Here is a 7,585-nt window from a genome sequence, read left to right on the forward strand (position 1 = left end):
GTCTGCTACACCACGTGGGGGACTGCAGTGGCTGGCCACAGCTTACTAGCCCTGAGATTTTAATCCCTCTGCTATCAGGGAGGCCCCCCAAATGATTGTATTTTATCTAGGCTCTTTGGGGGCAAGCTTTTATGGTTTAGCACTAATGGGACACGAATATTCCACTGGGATGAATCCTGCCCATCCTGGCTCCCCCCCCTTTAATCATGAAAAAATTTAAACATACAGTTGCTAGAATTTTACAGTGAACTCCCCTATCACCACTTAGCTTCTACAATGAGTGTGTTCCTAGACTTGCTTTACTAAATGTTTGTGTCCTCTTTTCAGCAACCAATGCATATTGTTCGGATGCATTTCAGAGTGAGTTGTAGACATCAGTACACATTCTGCCTACCCACCCACCCACCCCTACTTCTCCCTGCATACATTAACTAAATACTTGTTTACAGATTTTTCCAGGAGAAGGTGAAATGTACAATGAAGTACACACATCTTAGATTCACCACAGATGAGTTCTGACATACAACTTTGCAAATTAAATGCCTACCCACCGACCCAACCTCTCAACAAACACCAGCAACAGATCGAAGTTCCCCAGAGTTCCACCCACATTCTTGTTGTGAAATCATGGTTCTGGATTTTTCTACCGTAGGCTAGCTCTGCCTTCCTAGACCTTGGTTTTGTCTGCTCTAGATGGTTATACAAATGAAATCATACCTTATGTACTCTTGTATAAAGCACTATGCTCCTGAGATCTACTCATTTGTTCCTTTTTAATCATTTGTTCAATCATTTAAGATTTAAAAAACTTATTTATGCATACAGAACTGGGGTACAGGCCAGAGGTGCAGGGGCAGCAAGAGGATTCACTAGAGACAGAGTGGGGAGCAGAACAGGCAGATCAACAAAGCACACTGCTGAGGGGAGCAGCAGGTGGATCAAGAGAGGTCTGCTGCGCCATGTGGGTCACCTCCAGGGTGGGGATTGAACTCGCACTGAAGTGGGCACAGCTTGGCCTCGCAGTGCAGTGCCAACCCACTCCACCACCAGGGAGGGCCCCATTTGTTCCTTTTTATTGCTCATTTTTGACGGCTTGACTGTACCATGGTTTACCTCATACTCCTCCCACTGATAAATAAACTAGCTGTCAGAAATTTTTGATTATCCTAAATAAAACTGTCAGGAACACTCTTGGGCAAGTGTTCGTGTATTTACGTTTCTGGATCTTTTTGGTAAATACCCAGGAGCACGATCTTAGGGGTCATAGGGTAGGTGCGTATTTAGTTTTATAAATAACCAACTTGTCCAGAACAGCCCCACCAACCAGCAATGTCAAAGGGCTCGGGACCCTGCACTTCCTGGAGAACACGAGCAGGTTACTTGAGCTGTGACTGCAGAGGACTGTGTGGTAGTGTCATTGTGCTTTCCCTACAGACTAATGCACTTACATCTCTTTGTAAATTATCTCTTGAATATTAATGTTGAAATATTACCAGTTTTCAGTTGAATTTCTGCTGTAAACCATCTGTAGAATATCCACTTAAAATGGATACAAATTAGTTTCTCTTTATTATTCATTTGTAGGACTTCTTTAAATATTCAGGATACTACTCCTTCCTTAGAGAAGTATCTATTTTCTATTTATTTATGCATACAAGAACTGGGGTGGAGCCCAGATGTGTGGGGTGGGGGCGGGGAGGTGAGAGGATTCACCAGAGACAGTGGGGAGCAGAGCAGGCAGATCTATTGAAATACACTGCTGAGGGGAGCAGGGGCGAGACAGAAGAGGTCTGCTGTGCCATGTGGGTCAGCTCCCTGGCCAGGGATCCAACTCGTGCTACAGTGGTTGTGGATAGCTTCATTCAACCCCTTGTGCCACTAGGGGCCCCCCAATTTTAGCCTTTATATTTGGGTCTATGATCCATTTTAAGTCAAGGGTTTTGTATGGTGTAAAGTCAGAGTCAAGGTTCCTTTTGTATTCCAGTGCCATTTGCTAAAATACAAATGAGTGAATTAACTCAGGAAGCTGCATTTTACTCATTATTTACTTTTATACCACAGCATTTAGATTACTGGTGACTTTATAGATGCTTTTGATACCACCAAGTGACAGTCCTCCAACTTTGTGCTTCTTTAGCAAGATTTTCTTTGGATATAGTAAATCCACATATTCATGAAAATTACAGAACCAGCTGGTTAACTTCATCAGAATAAAATCTTGTGAAGACATATCTCTTCATTTATTATCCCTCTTAGCAATTTTCACATGAGAGATCTTGTGTATATTTTATGAATTCATTCTAAAGTATTTTAAGGTTCTTTGATACTATTGTAAATGAAACATCAAGATTTCATTCTCCAATTGTTTGCCAGTCTGTAGAATACAAATGAACTTTGAAAAATGTCTTGGTTCCTACAACCTTGCTAAATTTTCTCACTGATTGTAGGAATTTCTATTTCTATGTTATCTGAAATAGTCATTTCTTCCAATACTTATCTTTTAAAAATTCTTTTTCTTGTTTTGCAGCAATGGCTAGAACCTCAGTATAAGATTGAATAGAAGTAGCTACCTTTGTCTTGTTAATGATCTTAGGGAAACATTGTCAAGAGTTTTGGCCATTAACTATTCACTTGAAACTCTATTCAATAGATTATTCTTTATCAGGTTGAGGAATAATTTTTTGAATCAAACATGAATGAGTGCTAAATGTTGTCAATTTTTTTTCTTGCTTATGCCATGATGGTTTTCTTATTTTGTTAGTATGTTGAATTTCATTGGTTGTTTTTCTAAGTAAACTTGCATGTCTGGGATAAAGTCCACTGGAATTTTTACTTTTATTTTCTTTGGTTACCTTGTTTCTCTTTCCATCTTCTTAAAACAGATGGTTAGATGGTCAACTTTAGATCTTCCCTTCGACTGTTAGACTTTTAGAGTTATAGGGGGCAGGCATCCCTTCTAGCCTAGGGAGTTACGTCTCAGCATTATCACCACTACAGCCTGAGTTTGATCCCCGGCCAGGGAAGTGACCCACATGGCATGGCAGACCTCTCCTGTCTCCCTGCTGCTCCCCTCAGCAGTATATTTCAATAAATCTGTTCTGTTCCCCACTGTCTCTGGAGAATCTTCTCATACTCTGTGCCTCTAACCTACACCCCAGTTTTTCTATTCCCCCCCAAGTTGTAAATTATAACTTTATAGTCCTGTGTTAGTTGCATCCACAAATTTTTGGTGCTATTTTCATATCATTTTCTTCAGAATATTTTCTAATTTGTGAATTAACTCACTGGTTATGAATTATTCAGAAGTGTGTTGCTTAATTTACAAATGCCTTTTAGACAAATTATTTCTAACATTTTTAGCATGGTCAGAGAACCATATTCAGTGTGCCAACCTTTCTAAATCTATTAAGCCTTTTTTTATGGTACAGCATATGCTCTGTCTTAGTGAATGGACCATTTACATTTGAAATGTATGTACTATCCAGTAATTGGGTGTAGTATTCTATACTAGTCAGTTAGGTCAAGGCAGCTGAAAAGAGTTCTTCAGTATTCTGCTGTGAAGCTCCTCAAGTGAGGCTTTTAATTTCAGATGTCCTTTTCCATTTCTAAAATTTCCATTTGCTCTTTAGAAATAATTTCTATTCCTCTGATGAGATTTGGAAACTTTACATCCTTGGGCATAATTTTAACAGCTGCTTTAAGACCTGACTGGAAATTCTTTGGGCTTGCCTCTTCTTTCGAGAATAAGCCATGCTTTTCTGTTTATTTGTACACAAACCTTGCATTATATCATGGTCATTGTAATTGGTGTACAGTTTATGACACGTGGGGACTAGATTCTGTTAAGTTCTGTGAATAATCTACTATTTTTAAATCGGTTGAGTTCCGTGGCTGAACTCAACCGCGGAACTGTCCCCTTCAAGTGGCAAGAAGCTCAGGTTCGTTTGGCTGTTTCTGAGTTAGCTGTACACGCACAGCTCAGGGGTCAGCCAGACAGCTGAGCAGATTTTATGTTGAGAAACTGGGAGATTCTCCTGGACTTTCTCACTTCTACTATTTCTTCCTTCACAGTCTGTGTTGGTGCGAACCCTGTACTACATCTTTTAAGACAGCAACAGTGTAGAATTTGCACTAGTGATGACCCTGCCTGGTGGAGACTTCAGACTGAATGTGGTCAAAACAGGAAACTCAGGGTGTGTGCTGCCTCCAGTTCTCACCTCCCTTCCATTTTCTACCTGCGTTTGGTCACTTTTTGTGGTATTTTTTTTTATTTTTTAAGATTTATTTATGCATACAAGAACTGGGGTACAGACCAGAGGTGGCGGGGTCTGGGGTGAGAGGCCTCACCAGAGACAGAGTAGACTGAAATTCACTTTTAGGGGACCAGCAGGTGGCAAGACAGGGGAGGTCTGCTGAGCCATATGGGTCAGCTCTGGGGTCAGGATCAAATTCCTGCTGCAGTGGCTGGGAAAGCTTCGGAGTACTGAGACTTAACCCCTTGCTCTACCAGGGAAGGGGACCCTCAGGGGTTAGGTTTTTTTTTTAAGATTTATTTGTGCACACAGAACTGGGGTACAGGCCAGAGGCTCAGGGGCGGCGAGAGGCTTCACCAGAGACAGAGTGGGGAGCAGAACAGGCAGATCGCGGAAGTACACTGCTGAGGGGAGCAGTGGGCAGGTGAGGAGAGGTCTGCCATGCCATGTGGTCACCTCCGGGGCAGGCGGGGATCGAACTCATGCAGAAGTGGCTTAAACTTCTTTCTTAGTGCTGTGCTTTAACCAGCTGCGCCACCAGGGAGGGCCAGGGGTTAGGTTTTTAAAGCATTTTCTCCCCTAGAATTTATACTTTCTGTGAAGAGTTGACTAAGCAGGAGTTCAGCCTTGCCAAAGCCCTGAGGTTACTTGGTTTCCGATGTAACATTTTATACAGGGACTTCCAAACAGATACCAAAATTGAAAGGACTTTTACAGTGGCAACCTAAATTGCTCAGTTAAATTTTTCTACACTTGTTTTATCATAGCTACCCAATCCTTTAATTTACCTTATTTCATGTATTTCATAGTAAACTAGTTATGAAGATACATTCCCTTAAATCCTTTACACATTTAATTACTTGTTTAGTTTTTCTTCTGATGATTTAGAATTTACAATGAATACACATATCCAAACTGTATGAGTTTTTAAAAATCAGCTTTATTGAGCTGTAATTTACATACAATACAAAAATTAGTTATGTAAGCCAAAAGGCTTTGAAAATGTAGTGGCCAAAACAGAAAAACATCTCTAGCACCTCAAAATGTTCTCTTATGCAGGAGATGCAAATTAAAACCACAATGAGATACCACCTCACCCCAGTGAGAATGGCACATCTTCAAGCAACTAGCAATAACAAATGTTGATGAGGATGTGGAGAAAAAGGAACTCTCCTGCACTGCAGGTGGGAATGCAAAATGGTCCAAGCACAATGGAAAGCTGTTTGGAGTTTTCTCAAACTGCTAAACCTGGAGCTTCCCTACGACCCAGCAATCCCACTCCTAGGTATTTACTCAAAAGACACAAAAACACTGATTCAAAAAGACACCTGCACCCCCTGTTTATTGCTGCTTTATTTATAATTGGAAAGACATGGAAACAACCCAAATGCCCAAAGTAGATGACTGGATTAAGAAGATGTGGTACGGGACCTCCCTGGTGGCGCAGCGGGTTAAAGCACTGCACTGAGAAGCTAAAGCCGCTTCCGCATGAGTTCGATTCCCGCCTGCCCCGGAGGAGACCACATGGCGCGGCAGACCTCTCCTGACCCGCCCGCTGCTCCCCTCAGCAGTGTACTTCGTCGATCTGCCTGTTCTGCTCCCCACTCTGCCTCTGGTGAAGCCTCTCACTGCCCCTGAGCCTGTGGCCTGTACCCCAGTTCTGTATGTACAAATAAATAAATCTTAAAAAAAAAAAAAAGATGTGGTACATATACACAATGGAACAATACTCAGCAACCGAAAAAAAAAAAAAAACCCACAAACACATGCCTTCTGCAGCAACATGGATGGAGCTGGAAAAGATCATGCTTAGTGAAATAAGCCAAAAAGAAAAGGAAAAATACCACATGGTTTCACTCATAGCAGGAGTATAAAAGCCCAGGTGAGAAAATAATGAACAACCAAAGACATTTTATGGGGGTGGAGTGGGGATGGGATCAAAAACAGTGGTGGAGGGAAATGCACTGGACTATGGTGATGGCACACGGGTGATTTGGTGATGGGAAGCCCACAGGGATTACAGCTGAGATGGAAAAAGGCACAGAATGATGTAAAAATAAACATATTATTATTTTTAAAAAGTTCTCTTATGCAGTCAATCCCCTCTCTCCACCACTGCATTTATTTTTAAAGTCACCCAATTGTGCTCTAAGTGGGAACTAGGATCTGCACAAAGAAGAGGAAGTAGAAACCAAGGGGAGAAGCCATCCATTTCCTGGAGGCGAGAGGAGAAAGAGCTGAAGTGTCTGGAGCTCAGGCTGAGAACTTTGGAAGTGTTTCCAGGATGGTGTCCAGGGAAGTGGCTTGTTGGGACCATACACACCTAAGGGCAGACTCTGCCCATGTCAGCACCATGAAATGCCCATTTCTAGAGACTGTCATGGTACTGGAAGCTTCAGGATGCAGAAACTTGCTTTCTGGGCCACGAGCAGGTTCACATACCTGCTCATTTGTAAAAATGAAGCCTCCCCTGAAGAGGGGAAAGCCTGGTACAGACCAGATTCTCAAGTATTTGCCACAGGAGTCTTGTGGATGAAGAGCTCTTTGCTAAACAGTTATTTTTTAAAAAAGATTTATTTATGCATAAATAAATAAATCTGGAACAATACTCAGCAACCGGAAAAGCAGTGGGGTAGAGGCCAGCAGTAGAGGGTGAGAGGCCTCACCAGAGGCAGAGTGGGGAACAAAACAGGCAGATGTACTGACAAACACTGCTGAGGGGAGCAGTGGGCGAGGCAGGAGGTCTGTTGCGCCATGTGGGTCAGCTCCCCGGCCAAACTTGTGCTATTCATGCTGCAGTGGCTGTGGAGAGTGTCTTAATGTGATGGCTTTAACTCGTGCCACCAGGAAAGGCCCTCTGGGTAGTTTTTCAAAGGAAGAACGGGTGTGATTTTCCACGTTTGCAGCACTGTTCTCTACGTGCACTAGAGAGACTCATGCAGTCGCCAGCACTTTCACGTACCGATACTGGGGATAGTGACTCAGAAAGGGACACACACTTGTGTGCCCTTGAACCTGGCTTTTCCCGCCTCCAGACTGATGTGCCGCCTGCCCTATGGTGTGCTACGTACAAAGGCACCTACAACTGCAGCCCATTATAAAGTCTCTGCGGACACAATCTCTCCTTCACTCCTTCTGAGCTTCTCCACTGAAGACTGGTCCAGATACTTGCCAGTTCTCAATAAAGTTGCAACCAGGCCTCTGAAAACCTTGCTACAAAGGGAACAGGAGTAACCGAGCCAGGTGCCTAGGCAGCTGCCAGCCCAGGCTGCTACTGGGAGACCTGAAGCGGATTATGTGCAGCGGCCGGATACTGTTTTTTTTTTTTTTTT

Source organism: Condylura cristata, unplaced genomic scaffold (assembly GCF_000260355.1).
Source record: "Condylura cristata isolate star-nosed mole 26May11 unplaced genomic scaffold, ConCri1.0 scaffold00013, whole genome shotgun sequence".
Classification (NCBI taxonomy): Eukaryota; Metazoa; Chordata; class Mammalia; order Eulipotyphla; family Talpidae; genus Condylura; species Condylura cristata.